This window comes from Chinchilla lanigera, unplaced genomic scaffold (assembly GCF_000276665.1).
Source record: "Chinchilla lanigera isolate Chin_1 unplaced genomic scaffold, ChiLan1.0 scaffold00088, whole genome shotgun sequence".
Classification (NCBI taxonomy): domain Eukaryota; kingdom Metazoa; phylum Chordata; class Mammalia; order Rodentia; family Chinchillidae; genus Chinchilla; species Chinchilla lanigera.
The window spans coordinates 979,379-995,162 of record NW_004955489.1 but is presented as its reverse complement, the minus strand read 5'-3'; the positions used below and the strand labels follow the sequence as shown (position 1 = coordinate 995,162).

General features: G+C 51.4%; 1 protein-coding gene across 3 annotated transcripts in view; it reads left to right on the top strand.

The window, feature by feature from the left end:
* Positions 1–15,784, top strand: part of Traf5 (TNF receptor-associated factor 5) — a 59,562-nt gene continuing 43,778 nt past the window's right edge. For all 3 annotated transcript variants that reach the window (XR_001231193.1, XR_001231194.1, XM_005404503.2), the window contains exon 1: positions 1–133. The gene's annotated coding sequence lies outside the window, so the exon portion shown is untranslated. The remainder of the gene's footprint in view (positions 134–15,784) is intronic.

Below are 15,784 nucleotides of genomic sequence, written 5' to 3'. Positions count from 1 at the left end.
TCCCGGGCCGCGCGAGGTCGGAGGGGCCGGCGCGGCGCCGCTCTCCGGGGCGGCGCGCACGGACCAGAGCCTGGAAGAAGCAAACGCGAAGGAGCCGGCTGAGCGCCTGGGCTGCCCCGCTGAGCTGCGCGAGGTAACTGTCCAGCCGCGGCCGCCGCTCTGCAGACCACAGGCCGCTCCGGGCACGGGGAGCCCGTCGTGCGAACGCGCCGGCCGCTCTCTCTGCTTCCAGGGAGAGGCGGGAATTGCTGCAGGAGGTGGTGTGGATGCGAGAGGGAGGGGCGCGCGCCAGCCACTCACAGCGGGCTTGGTCCTTGTAAATCTAGGGGGTGCTTTGCTATCACATCCTGGACTGCCCCGCCCTGGGTCCGAGGCAAAGGCAGGGTAGGTCTCCTGTCCCAGCTGGCATCTAGAAAGGGAGGTGATGATGAGGTTACTTTCCCAGGGGGGCTGGACTCTGGGACCTGTGGGGTGGTGGAAGGGTGGGTCCGTTTCCTCTCTGTGGGGTGGGCAAGTGGGGCGGGATGAATGGGGGAGAGCTGGGGTCGCCCCTGGAAGTGCCAGCTGCGACTGGGGCCCCAGGAAGATGATCTGCAGAGTGGGCAGCTGGCTGCCAGAGCCAGTTCCCAGGCACTTAGGCAAGCCGACCTTCTCTGATCGTCCCCGCTGACCAGGGGAGGATCTCGAAGGAAAAAGGAATTCCTTGTTGTGAGCTATTTCCTTTTCAAAGTGCTTTCTCAATGCTCCTGTCATTTTGTTCTCACTGGGTCCTCAGTGGCACCTTGTGAGTCACACCAAAGCAGGATTGTTCTCCCCCACCTCTCAGATGGTGAGGGGGAGCCCTGCGTGTAAATAACCACTGAGCTCTGCCAGGGTGCATGGGGCTCCAGGTCTCTGCTGAGGCTGTGCATTAACACTCCAGTTTCTCAGAGAGCAAATCTGCTCGCTTCCTCCTTGGTCTGAGGAGCCCACAGGGAAACCAAGATGCCCATAGCACCCAGAGGGTCTGTTTCCAGCCACACGGAGCAAGTTGGGCTGGGGTTGCCCCAGCCACACCCACGGATGCCACTGGGTCAGCTCTGCCTGCTGAGCGAGCTCAGAGCAGGACTTGTGTTTGTCTCCGTGTGTATCCTGGACCCTGCCCTAGAGCCAGCTTGAATAGATGTCTGTGAATTTCACTGAAGTCTTTGTGGTGTGTCTCCCCTGGCTCCAAGCTCCGGGGAATATGTGCTGTGTAGGACTTACAGAGCTGCCAGGAACTCTTACTTAGGTCCCAGAAATGAGAATTAACACCACACAGGCTAGCCTATGTCTCATAGCAGCCCAGTGGATCTGCCCCTCACTGCCTCCAACAGAGCATGTCCCTGTCCGGTGGCAGGTGCCATTCTCCCACTTTGCCTTGTTGCACAAAGGGGCAGAAAGATCTCAGCCCCTAGGGGTGGGCAGGACCCACGCTCCAGTCTTCTGACTGCGTTTTCAGTGCTCTTCCCACCCTATCTTCATTAAACAGCACAGGATTCGGGCAGCAGGGGGATGAGACAGAGCAGAGCACTCATGAGAAGCTGCCTGATGTTCTTACAGGGTTTTTAGAGTTAAAGATGGGGTGGGGGCAGCGCAGACCCCGTCCTGAGGAGCCTTCTCTGCCCAAGTGATGGTTTCCCTGTGGATCCCAGCGGAGCTGTAGCAGGTGGGGGTCTGTACCTGTGGGGGGACAGCAGTGTCCCAGGGCTGGACCAGCACATTTGTTGCGTTGCTTGGAGAAGAGCTTTTGTCTGGGGATCAGACAGCAGCCTTGGCCCCGAGGGCCTCTGCCAAGCCCTGTCTTAGGAGGAAGCATGGGGGAGGACCATGGAGATGAAAGTGAAAACACTCGATTCTGACAGAGAAGCTCAGTTTCTGTTGACAGTGACACTGACAATGACATGCACGCTTTGCACATTGACGTCTGGAGGCCAGTGGTGGTGCATGCTTAGACAGTGCTATAGCGAAAGCCCTGCACCTGCATGGCCTGTGCCCGGCAGAGACACTGCAGTGCACATCAGATGTGCAGGCCCCCTCCTGGGGATTGTGGGGGGAAGGTTACAACCCACTCTCAGCAGGTCCCTGTGCCTCCCTACTGGACAGCAGGGCTCTGTCGCTTCCCTCTACCCTAGTTCGGAGCATCCGGGGATTTCCCCAGCCTTGTCTTCCGGCTGTGCAAAGGTGCTCTTCTCCAAACCAGCCAAGAGCACCTTCTCCACCTCCACTGAGTCAGCCCCCTCCTTGGAGTTCCCTCTGTTCTCCTCCTCTTCCCGCAGCCCCTTCCCCACATGGCTCTGACTCCTGTGCTCCACCCTGTGCTTCCGTATCCCCGCTCCTGTCCCCTTCACTGCAACCTCCCGGAAGCGGGGGCCAGCCCTTGAGCCCTTTTCCCCTGTGGTGCCAGCACCTGCCCTGCTGCTTCCATGGCCTGGTGAGGTCTCCCAGGGCCTGCTAATCCTCTGTCGCCAGCCTGCACAGCAGCTGCCACCATCTCCTTGGGGGCTGCCACAATTGCCACTGGCATTCCCAGCTTGACCCCAGCACCTCATCTACCCTGAAAGTACCAGTGGGGCCAAGAACACACCCACACCCACAGGCCAGCTTCCTGACTCCTGGCTCCTGTCCTGCAGCACCTGTTACTCCCAGCTTAAGTCCACACTCTTATTTGGGGGCCTCCTGTAAGTGCATAGGCAGAAGAAAAGACTCATTCAGTTTCTTTTTCTTATTCATCTCTATTTTTGGCCACTTAGATTTGTGATATTTCAGGAGTTCTTTAAGCTCCTGGCACTGGTCCCAAGCTACCTCTTCCTCAGCTGCTTATAGAGGTCACTGCTGTTCCTAAGTCCTTTTAGTCATGTCTGCCCCGGCCAGAACTGATTCAGTTTATTCAGAGCTTCTCAGCCCCCTTCCTGGATGACCCGAATGACCCATTCACTCATTTCCTGCCTCGGATCCCTCTGTGTTCCCTTCTCCACACTGCTGCTGAGCACCTCCTTAATACATGGCCTGATCAATGCAAGAGTAAAAAATCACATGGGCCTCAGAGTCTGGAGGGTGGGAGTTCCAGTGTGAATTTATGACTTGCTTGTAGTTGCATGGTCCAGGCAGATTGCCCAACTTCCAGAAGTGCTAGGATTCACTGGTGAACAGATGTGGTAATGTCTCTTACTGGGGTTGCTGGAAGGATTAGACGAGCCAATATATATGCAGGCCTAGTGCCTGGTAGGTATTAAGTAAAGCTAGTTTTTTTTTTCCACATGTTTAATAGCACTAGCGATGGGGGAATCTCTGTGAGCTGGAAAATGTGTGCCTAGCCTTTTAAAGGCTCTTGAATTTATATTAAAAACAGACAAGAACTTCCAGGTGATGGTGCCAGGGCAGAGCATCATTAAAAGTATCCTGTTTTTTGTCACTTTGCAGCCTCTTGACCAAGTGGACCTTGGGCCAGGGCAGGGAGCCGCAGTAGGCAGGGTACGGTGGGGATGAGTGGGCATGAGCCATGGGCAGCAGCGTCAGAGGCCAGTGCCCCAGGCTCTGGGACAGGAGTCTAGTCCTCAGGAAGACTTGTGGGTAGAGCAGGTTGCAGCTTTGAGGAAGAGTACAGCTTGGCAGGGAGCTAACACAAGGACCTCGCAGGAGAAACCAGATGGATTTGGGGAGCAAAACAGCAGCTCTAGCTTGCTCAGCAGGAGCAGAGCAGTTCCCTCAGCTGGCTTCAACGGGAGCCAGACCAGGATGAGGTTAACCGTCCCAGAGCCACTGCTTGGCCTCTGCGTCCTCCCTTACGGAGGCCAATGGGGTATAGCAGCCAGGCTGTGCTCAGAGACTTCTGTCAGGGAGACCCTCAGCCCTGGTGGGTATTGGCAGGTGGGTGGGCAAAGCTGGGAAGGATCCCCAAGGCTCCTCTTCTGCTCTCATGCTGTTAGGGTTCTGAAAGGGGAGACGGGGCACATACCTGTGGGGCCACCTTGGAAAGCTTGCTGTGCCTCCCAGGCCAACGGAGAACAGAGGCTTGCAGGCTGACTAGATGCAGATGAACGGTTACTTTCTCATTAGGTGAGGGTGGGCAGGGCTGGAGAGCAGCAGGCAGAATGTATCTGTGTGGTCTCACTGGATATGGGGAAGGAGAGGAGATATTGCCAGGAATGATGCCAGTCTCCTGGTGACAGCGGCAGGGTAGAAAGGTGTCTTTACTGAAAGAGAGAGAGCAAGCTCTGGAGCAGTGTGGGAGAGGGAGATCAGCCACGGTTGGGACCAGGAGCCCTTTTGGACAGCCACAAGAAGCCCTGATGTGGGGAGGGAGTGGAAGGTCTAGACACAAGGGCTATCTGGGGCAGAGAACAGGTGGCAGTCGTCTGCTTACAAATGGTCGTCCATGACAGCTCAGGGTGCAGTCAGGGAAGCTGTTGGAAAGCATGTGTTGGGTGTGGAGAGCTGGGGACTGACCAGAAGTCACTAGGAGCTTTGGGGAGAGTAGTTTGAGGGTGGTGAGCATAGAAGCTGGAGCAGCTGAGGGTTGGGTGGGAGAGAGGCAAGCGGAGACAGGACGTGGCAGAGCCCAGAAGTTTGGCTGTGAGGTGGGGAGAGTGTGGGGCTTAGGGAAATCTGAGTAAGAATGTTGCATCTTTCTTTAGTCTTGGGAGAAGCTTGAGACTTAACTGGCTGAAAGGAGAGGCTGATGGTAAGGCTGCTCCGTAGAGGTGGGTATGACTCTGTACAGAAAGGTCCCAGGGAGGGAGGCAGCAGTCCAGGGAAGGCAAGCCCAGCTGAGGTTAGTATAATTCAGAGGTCACCTCTGTAGCCAGCCTGGATGAGACAGCCAAGCAGGGGACCATACAGGGAGAGATGCAGGTCTGTTGGCCGGAAGTAGAGGTCGTTCTAATCTGACGACTTTTGTTTTTCCTGTGTGGTAGGAAGTGAAGTTTCCTGGTGAGACTGGAGGGAGTGGTCAAGGTTTGTGGAAAAGAGAAAAGCTTTTAAATAGGTGCTGAAACCATGAAGGAGACAAAACCAAAAGCTGGCCTTGCACCTGTGAACCTGATGACATTCCTGCAAGGACCCTTGCAAATGAGATCTAGATTTCTGGTACCTGGTGCAGAGGCTGGCACTCGTGAGGACCCAAGAGTGTGTGCGGGGTTGGCCTGCTGCCTGTCCACCCATGTACACCCTCTTCAGATCTTCCTCCTCAGATCTTGCCCAGGTACCCAGTGCCCTCGACCAAAGCCCCCACTAAGGCTCCTCCCTGTGTGAGTGAGGAGCACTGCTCTGGCTCTGCCCTTCCAGCGCCAGGCAGTTAGGCCCTCCGTCCTCTTCTTTGGCTGCCCCATCCCAGGGCAGCCTTCTTCAGTTAGCCTTACCCTCTCTGGCTGTAACTGGTACAGGACTTACAGGCATGAGAAGTTTTAGGCATGTCAGAGGTTGCCCTACTTTTTTTTTTTTGGTACCAGGAATCCAACTCAGGACCTTGTGCTTACCAGGCAGGCTCTCTGCTGCTGAGTTATATTGCGGGCCCTGGTACAGACTTTCAAACAGGAGTTATTGAGCACCTAGCATATGCATTGCTGTAAGGGTTAGAACCTCAGAAAACAAAAGAGGCAATCGCTGTCCTCTCGGAGCTTGTATTTGGCTAGGGGAACACAAAGAGTAAAGAGAAGTGCTTTGGTGAGAGATGCAGGGGAGAATGGGGATGGCAGGGGCATCAGGTTTCCTCAGGGCATGGTGGTGAAGGCCTCACTGGTGAGACAACATTTGAGCAGCTGCCTGAGGTGAAGAATAGGCGTCTCTGGCTTCAGGGCTAGGTCTTGCAGACAGTGGGAGTATCCAGCAGAAGGCAATTCTACTGTGTGACAAGCAAAGCTGGGCAAGGTGGTTCATGTGCTTGGGAGGCAGAGACAGCAGGAGGTTCACAAGTTCGAGCCCCACCCACCTGGGCAATTTAGTGAAACTGTCTCAAAATCAAACATTTTTTAAAAAGGAGCTGAGGTTAAAAGCCAGGCCTGGTGGTGCACAGCCGTAATCCCAGCACTCAGGAGGCTGAGGCAGGAGGATTGTTGTGAGTTCAAGACCAGCCTGCACTACAAAGTGAGCTCAAGGCCAGCCTGAACTGCATAGTGAGACCCTGTCTCCGAAAAGACAAAACAAATGAATAAATAAATAAATATAAATAAAAGGAGCTGAGGTAGAATGCCCCTGGATTAGGTGCCTAGTACTAGGGGTGGAGGAGAAAAGGTCATGGTGTGTAGAGTGAGTAGATGCGGGAAGGCCCTAGGAAATGAGGACACAGGTAGGTGAGGGCTGCATCGTGGCGGCCCTGAACTCTGAAGACACTGGCTGCTGCCCTGCATGAGCTGGGGCTGCTGCAGCAGAGGAGCAATAGCCCCATCTTCTGCTCTTCAGAGGTCACTCTGGCTGCAGGGCTGTAAAGGCACAAGGCTAGGAGACCCGTGAGGAGAGGCAGGAGCAGGATCCGGGGCGGCTGAGGCCAGGAGCCTGTGCTGGAAGCAGTGAGGAGTAGTTGGATTTGGGATGTGGTGGAGGGAAGAGCCAGTGGGATTCAGCGTTGTGAAGTGGGATGACCTGAACAGCAGGTGGCTGGTGTACCGTCTCCAACATGGAGACAGGTTCTGAGAAGAGTAGGTTGGTGTGGAGACTGGTGTGTGGAGTCTGCACTGCCTGTTGGGTGTGGAGGTGTGGAGGTGTGGACTAAACAGTTGGAATGAGCCTGGCACACGAAGGGGTTGCAGGTTGCGGGTAGATATAGGGACACCATCCACTTAGTACATGAAAAAATGTTCAGCATCACTGGCCATTTGAGAAATGCAAATTACAACAACTCTGAGATTCCATGTCACTCAAGAGAGAATGGCTGTCATCGAGACATCAACCAGTAACAAATGCTGAGAGGCTGCCTGGGCTGGGGGTAGAGGAAGAAACCTTTCTTTATCATTGGTGGGCATGTAAACTGGGACAGCTACTATGGAAATAAGTATAAAGATTCCTTAAAAAATAAAAACTATAAATTCCATTTGATCCAGCTATTTCCCTTCTAGTTATCTTCCCCAAAGAGTTGAAGACATTATATCACAGTGATCCATGCATATCTTGTTTATAGCAGCACAGTTCATAATAACTAAGTCTTGGAAGCAGCCAGTATATCCATCACCAGATGAATGGATAAAGAAGTATGGTATTTACACATAATGGAGTATTGATCTGCCTTCAAGAAGGATAAACTTGTCATTAGTAGGGAAAGGGGTGTACCTTGGGACCATAATGTTGAGTGAATCATATGCACAAGCTTAAACATTGCATGGTTTCCCTTATGTGAGAAACCTGAGCTATACATAAGGTACAAATAAAAGTCTCACTCTGCAGTTCAGGCTGGCCTTGAACTCACTTTGTAGCCTAGGTTGGTCTCAAACTCACAATGATCCTCCTGCTTCAGCCTCCCAAGTGCTGGGATTACAGGTGTGCGCCACCACGCCCAGCCCTAACAGCCCCTTTTTTATTTTTAATTTTGAAACAAAGTCTCCAGATTCCCAGGCTGGCTTCTACAGTTTTATTAGTGTATGTTTGCAGTATGTACTTACATTCATTGTGGGGAATTGGTACATGTACACAATACTCTGGGAGGCTGAGGCAGGAGGATCTCAGTTTGAGTCCAGCCTGGGAATCTGGAGACCCTGCCTCAGCCTCCCAGAGTGCTGGTGTTACAGGCATGCACCACTGTCTCCAGCTCACAGGGAAAATTCTTAGGCAGAGGTTCTGGGACCTCACAGCTCTAAGCATGGCTTCTGTAGTTTGTGCACAGGTATGATTTCCACGTGGACTGAAAACCCTTGGGAACAGGAGCTGTTACGCAGCCCACCCACGCCCACCTTTGACAGAATAAGGCGCAAGACTCTGCCTGTAGCAGGCGCTAAGTACACCTGGCTAGGAAGGAAGAACGGATGTACATGCTTATTAAGTATTTGTGTGCCAGACACTGTGTACTAGTAATTTATATACATTAACACACTTAATTTTAACTCCAAGCCTTTAAAGTAAGTCCTTTTATTACCTCATTTTCCAGGAAAGTGCACAGGTCAGTAAGTGGCAGAAGTCTGGGGCCAGAGCTAGTCTCTAACCAGTAGGCTACCAGAAGGTAGTACCACCTTCCATCGAGGCCTTCCGTTGGTTGGCATGTGGTACCTTTTCTCTCACCATGACACAAATAAAAGAACAGCGGATCTGGAGTCAAGAGTTTATATACAAGCTAAGCATCCGTACACCAAAAACCTGAAATCTGAAAAGCTCCAAAATCCAAAACTTTTTGAGCACTGACTTAACACAAGTGGACAATTCCACACCATGAAACTTGAGACTGTAAAGCACAAAAGTATTAAAGATATTCTGTAAGTACTTCCAGGCTATGTGTACATAAACCAGAAATGAGATTAGACTTGGATTCAAGATATCGTGTTATGTATTTGCAAATGTTTCAAAATTCAACAGTTGTCCAAAATCTGAGTGTTTTCTGGCCCCAGACAATTTCTTGTAAACCTGTATTTAAATTTCTGCTCCTGGCTAGCTATCTGAGCCCAGGCAGGTTGCTTAACTACTGGGAGCTTTAGCACTTCATTGAAAATGTGACAAGGATAATAAAGGCACAGGCCCAGTGGAGGTCTGCTTATGAGATTATATGTAAGAGATCACACTGGAAAGTACTAGTGTGTGTAAGGTGTCATCATCCTGGTCCTGTTTTAAAGAGTCAAGTTGTGGTTCCCTTATCATATGGAAGAGCTTCTAGAGGGTTGAGGAGTGTAGTGCATCCACAGTCCCCACTTCACTCCTTTTCATTGATATTTCCACATGAGATTTATTTCAGTGAGTGTCACGGCTTTTTTTGTTTGTTTGTTTTCTTCTGGTTTTTCTCCGGTACCGGGAACTGAACTCATGACCTTGTGCTTGCCAGGCAGGCGCTTTGCCGCTGAGCTAAATCCCCAGCCCCTGAGTGTTACGGCTTTTATTTCCAAGTCCTTGGCTAGCTGATCATGTAAGCCCTTCTAGAGCTGACTGGCTCAGTGGGGAGGAAAAAGAGCCAGTCCCCACAATTCCCTGCTTCTCTATGTCTGCCCTCTGAGCGCCCCACCTGCTTCCTTTTCTCTCCCCACAGATAGGATGGTGTTGACCTTCCGTGTCTCAGAATCACTAGGTGGTCAAGCCAGGGCTTCTGAAGGCAGCCTGCCTTTCTCCACAGGGGATATGTTCTTAGATCCCCAGCTAGAGGCCTGAAACTTGAGATCGTCCTGAGTCCCATCTGTACTTGTTCTTTTCTGTACATGTACACCTGTGATAAGGGTGAACTCAAAGATGAGTCTCAGTGAGTAACAGCAGCAGCAATGTCAGAATAGTCCTAACAGTGTGCTGTCCTAGCACTGTGAACATTGCTTCTCCTGCACATGTGTGCTAGTGTGAGGTAAAGTAAGGGGCGCCTGACAGCAGGTGCTGCAGAACGGTGACAGCTGATCTGCTCTGAGGTGGCTGCCAAGTGTATGCAGGGCTGGTAGCATGGAGAACATGAAGGAGCCAGACAGAGGGAAGGTTCACACCAGGCTGGGTGGAGTGGACACCACTCGGAGCGGTGTACAATTTGAAATTTATAAATTGGTCATTTCTGGGATTTTCCATTGTAATGTTTTCAAGTGTTGGTGGATCACAGATGACTGCTCCACTGCATGACCATGGCTGTGGGAGACAACCGTACTCATGGGCCTGGCTGTCCCGGAGCCTGCCTCAGTACTTCAGGGCACTCTCCTTCCTTCCTCCAGGGCACCCTTGGGTTCTGGGGCTGAATTTTTGTCTGAAAATACATTTGAATTCCAAGAGAGATCAAATGTGCTGTTTGTTGGCTGTGTATCCAGGCTCTCATGTCACAGGGCCATTGGACTCTTTATTTTCTGAGGGTGCAAGCGAACACCATGGTCAGGAAGGAAGTGGGGCGAGAAATGCGACCCTGGGACAGTAGCCCCATAGAGTATCCTCCCACAGATGGTTGGGATGAGGAGGAAAGAGCCTTTCTAAGGAAGTAGGGGAGCTGTCTCTGCCTGGGGAGTCCCATAGCAAGTAGGGTACTGTAAGGAGTCCCCTAGGGGTGTGGTTAAGGATAGGGGGAGAACCAAAAAGGACACTTTTCCCAAGGGCTGCAGGAGTTTCAAGAACAGAGTGGCAAAGGCCACTACAGGGTGGAAGGCAGTGATTTGGAAGTCTCATTGGCAAGTCTGACTATGTGATATAATTTAGAGCATGAGTGGCCAGCTTGTCTTGGGGTGCATATAAAATATGAAGTATGATCAAATATTATAGTGAATGTTTAAATTTGAAAAATGTATGACAGTAAACAATATATCAACATTAAACCCCCTCAGAATCCTCCCCCACACTTGAACACACTGGTCCCTTCGTTCTTGGTGTGAAGCAGCTCTGGAGTCCTCTTTTGTGAGTCTCTTTTATGAGGTGTGATCAAAACTACAGTGAGTGTGGCTGCAGGGTGCCCCCCAATGGAAAGGCGCCCCGTAGAACATCATAGCATGTCCTCATCCACCTTATGAGGATCTGGCCACTTCTGGCTCTTCCCTAACATCAAAATGACCCTAAAAGATAAACATTTTGAGTCAATTTCAGGACACGGAGGCAGCCGTGCTAATGCAGCTAAGCGCGGACATGTGCTCAGCCTGGTGTGTAGGAGTGAATGTAAGCTGGCAGGGCTGAGTCATCCAGGGTCACGGTTGTGACCTGAGCCTTAAGAGATGTTCTGACGGTGGAGCAAAGGAGGAGGCAGCGGGGTAGGCTCACCGGACTTGTCTACCTATCATATTCCCTTCTGGCCTGGACAAGGGGACAGGGGACAGAAAAGCAGTGTCCATTCCTGGCAAGCAGATGGGTGGGGAAACAAAGCATAAAAAGAATGCAAGGAGGAAGCGAGTGTGTTTTGCCTGGGTAAATCCTCTCACTTGAACAGGTATCTTCAGGAAGAAGCATTAGGCTTTCTCCCTGGGGACCTGCAAAGCTCCTGACTTCCCTCCCTTGGACATACTTCCCTGCCTCTGCCCAAGGGTGGAGGCCCAAACCCTGAGAGTCAGCCTGGTTCCTTTGCTGCTGTCAAGCCTCGAGTTCTCGCTGCTGTGAAAATATATCATAGGTCTCCCAGGTCACCACCACCACAGTCCAGGCCATGCTTTCTGTCTCCACCCGGACAATCCTAGCCTCCTCCTCGTCCCCTGCTGCCCCTGACCCTTCTGTCTATTCTCCTTTCAGCATGTGGAGTGCTCTTTTCCATTCCCACCAGAGGTGTCCTGAAATGTGCACGTGGCTTCCCGTTGCTCTGTCCTTAAAGGGAGCCAGACACCTTCCCTGGTCCACCAGGCTCCTGCCCACCCCCATCCACCTTTCCTCACACCCGTGGCACCCAGGCACCGTTGCCTACTTCTGATTCTCAGAAACAGCAAGCCCTGCCGCAGAACTGACCTCTGCCCCTGCTGTCCCACCTGCACCCCTCACACTGCTGCTCGGGCGTCACCTCCCCAGTGAGACCTTCTGTTCAAAGTGATATCCTGCTTAGCCTTCTGAGATCTATTGCAGCCTGGAGCTACACCTCTGTTTACTCCTTTGTCTCCTTGAATAGGGTATAAGTGGCACAGGATCGGCCCAGGGCATCTGGCCTGACTGTCCTGGCCCCTGAGCTTGATATAGCTAATGCCTGGCACTGTCAGGCAGTCCTGTCTTGGTCAGAGTTGGAGTTGGTGCTGGAGGGGAGTGGTGGCAAGTGCTGAGCCACCCTTAGAGCACTCTCTGGGTACTGCCGTTATGAGCTTGTCATGCACAGGGCTGTGGAGATTACAGACTTCTGTGAACGAGCACATAGTGGCTATGTTCCTCTTTGCGGACTGGCGATACCGTCTGCCTCACAACTGCTGAACTCTGCGGTGATGCTGCATAAACAACTATAGGCACTGTGTAGACAAGCAAGGATGGCTGTGCTGCGGTAAAACTTTATTTACAAAAACCCGTGATGGGCCAGCCTTCCCCTGAGGGAGAGGAGTGTCTGTGATCACTACCCGCCTTTCACAGCCGACCTAACCCTAACCAGGCCCTGGCAGTAGGACCTCTCCAGGCCCCAGTTTCCTCATTTGAAAAGCAGGGACTGGCAATAATAGATACGCTATGGGGCTGCTGTTACGGTTCTGGTGAGCTAAGCATGTGTGTTTGCTGGCTCCAGCTCTGGAGCTATGTTCCCTGAGAATTGCTCCGGACCTCCCCAGCCAGAGCTGTCCTGGGTTCTCCTCATGCCCCGCATTCGGCTGCTCTTCTGCACTGTGACCTCACAGTGCTTGCTTTATTTATTGACCTCATAGTGCTTGCTTGTTTTCTCTTGATTTCAGTCCTGAGGGCAAATCTAAAAGCCCTCCTGGATACTGTGAAATGTCAGAGGTGGGCTGTGGATGGTTCAGCGGGCAGAACGCTGCACCCAAAGTCTCCCCGTCTGAAGGGCTGCCAGGCCTGCTGGAGGGGGTGTGAGCACTGAGCGGCTGGGCCTTCCGCCTGCATCCATTCTGCAGTGCCCCTTATTGCACTTTGAGGAAAATGAGGAACCAGAGGTTTCCTGACAGCGCGGAGAGAAATCGTACTTCTCTTCTAAGGAATTACAATCATACCCACAACATTCTTCATCCCTTCTCATCTGGCTGTTGTGGCCTCACTTGGTCTTGGTCGGTCTCCTTGCCATGTGAGGCCCATGGAAAATCACTTTCTACCTTTCTCTCAGGCTCTTCCGATTTGCCTAACCTGCCTGGTGAAAGCTCAGTAAACGTTTCTCCCAAGGTCACGCAGAAGTGTTCTGGTTTTAGCTGCGGGTATAACCTGCTCCTCAGGACTGAGGTGGAGGAGGCTAAGGGGGGGCCAGGGTCCTGGTGCTGTGTGCAGGGCTGCTTGTTCCATATCAGCAGCCAGCGCTGTGGGTGTCACAGACGGAGCTCTGACACAACCTCCGGCCAGTTTCAGTTGTCCCTTGTGCAGTGGGGATAATGTAAGAGGTTAAGCGTTTTTTCCGGTTTTTCTTCTATTTTTATTTTTCTGGTAGCAACTCTTCTTTCTGTGAAAGCCGAGGGAGTCCTTCGTCAAGGACTGGACATTCTAACTTGTGCTCATCACTAGCCACAGCCTCTCATCATTGAGCCCAAGACCCTCAATTGGGCCTGGAATGGGTTTGAGGAACGGTTTATGTGGTGAAATCAAAAAACACAGCAAATGTTTATGTTTAAAAAATGTATTACAGTAAAAGACATTTACCTTTACTCTTCCTCAAAATACTCCCCGCACTTCCACCACACTTCTCCCCTCATTCTTGCCACTTTCTGAAGCAGTTCTGAAGTCCTCTTTTGTGTCTTTAATTGCATTCTTGTGGTGCCTTGATGACCTGAATTGATTAAAAACATTTACCTTTTGTGGTGATTTTGACTTCAAGGAAGAGCCAGTCGTCACACAGGGCCGGAGCCAATGGGTGAAGTGGATGAGGGCACAACATAACATTTTCAGACTGCCTTTCTGTTGGGTGGCACCAGGCAGCAGCATACACTGCGAAAAAGCAGTTTCTCTTGACTCTGCAGTGGTGAGTCGCCTTCCCTTACAAAGGAGCCTTGGGGAACGGTTGTGGGCTTCTCATGTCTCACCAGGCGAGGTGCTGTTGGCACTGTCTGTGCCACCCACCGGGCTCAGAGGGCACCAAGGCACTGGGCTTAGCAGCTGCCCTCGCCCCTAGAGTTTTCATTTAATCCAAACACTGGGAGTCTTGGGGCTAGAAGAGAGTCAAGGAAAAGTCACAAGGCTGAGGGGTACCTGGGGGGAGCCCCAGTGAAAGGGCACACGGAGTGTGATGCAGAGGCCGCCTCAGCAGTGCACGGGAGGATTAGACCACAGCACAGCGCGGCTTCAGAACTTCCCCTGGGCTGTCTACGAGCACTTATCCTGCCAAATCTTAGCTTCCTGTGGTAGTCTAAACCTATTACATAGAACACTATCACTGTGTAACAAGGAAATTATTTGTAAAGTGGCAGAGTTTTAATTTCCTTAGCAGGTAGTGTTGTCGTCTTTGTATCAGTTGGCAAATTCTTCTTTAATGGGACTTCCTAGCAGTCCTAAGTGTAACATACTTTCTGTTTGAAGTGAAATTCACAAACATAAAATTAGCTGTCTAAAAGTGTCCAATTCAATGGTTTGTAGTACATCCAAAATGTTTTTGAATCTTTGAGCAGGTTTAAATTAATCGTTGTACTGAGTATGGTGGCCTATAATCCCAGCACTCAGGAGGCTGAGGCAGGAGGATTGTTGTGAGTTCAAGGCCAGCCTGGGCTACAAAGTGAGCTCAAGGCCAGCCTGAACTGCAAAGCAAAGCCCTGTCTCAAAAAGAAAAAAAAAAATTAATCACTGAATTCACACAGGAAACATGGCCATTCTAGGAAATGTGGCCGTTCTAGGAATCCTGTAATTTTATATTTCTCTCACAATTTATGTAATATGCTAAATCATATAATTCTGGCAGTTCATATAATGTATTCCAATGAGAGACCTGAGATGTCAGCTTGTCTTGTTTCTTTTCACTCAAGTTTGTATCGCTGGTCACCACCCAGGGAACCTGGGTGCAGTTTTGTTAAAGGAAGGCTTATTCCATGCCAGCTCTGGAGGAGACAGAGGCCTTTGCCTTACGTCTTCATCTTGGTTAGTTCAGGGTTAGAGGACTTCTGTTTAGAATACAGTGAGACAATAGACAAGACACTTTTATGACCCTCCCCCTCTAGGCACCATCCTCCTGTGTGGAAGGGGCGGTAGCCTCCCTGGGCAGCATCTGCGCTTTCCTTGCATACTAGGAGGTGCTGGTTTCCCTGTTTATCTGCACCTGAGGAGAGAAGGGGATGGTGTGTATGTTTTCAGCATGAGAAAATTGGCAAAGCAATTTTATCACTAAAAGAAAGAATCCTACTTTTTAAAGATCTGTTTTATGTGCTCTCTCAGTTACATCCTATACTCACGCCATTCTAAGACTGTCTGGAGGGCACCCGACCTAAAGGTCTCCTTCCCCGCCTTGGCTTCCCTCATATATCCATTCTGTCTCTCTGTGCAATCATTCGCTGTCCTGTCCTAGAACTTGGGCATCATCCTCCATGCTCCTGTCCTTTCACTCTCCCTGAGAATCCACTCATAACCTGTGCAGTTTATTTCACCAGTGCTTCATAGTGTTGGGCCCTCCCCTGGGCTGTGCATCCCTGTCCTCCTTTTACTCTATGCTAAGTTGCTTCCCATAATTCCCATGGGGCCACCCTCCATTCTGCCTAAAAGGATGGGAACCATGGGCTGGAGTGTGAAATTCCTGGCTGTGGTGCACATTCTGGACTCAGTACTAGATGCACCTCCTCTCCGTGCACACTGGCACCTGGCAGATCTTCATAGGTGTTTCTGGCAGTGAGCCAAGTTGCACAGAAGTCAGGTACAGTGGAAAAGCTGGAAGACGAACAGGAGATTCAGATGCTGCTGCATGAGATGAACCGTAGTAGACAGCGCACCGTCAGGAGGGCCCGTGCTGGGCTGGCCTTGTAGGAGGGAGCCGGTCCTCAGAGACAGCCCATCTGCTGCTGGTGAAAATCTGTAGGAGACCAGGTCACGTTGAAATGCTGCCCAGTGCCAGGGATTCGAGGAGAGACCCTTGGCTCCTCTCTTCTTCCACACCCATCTC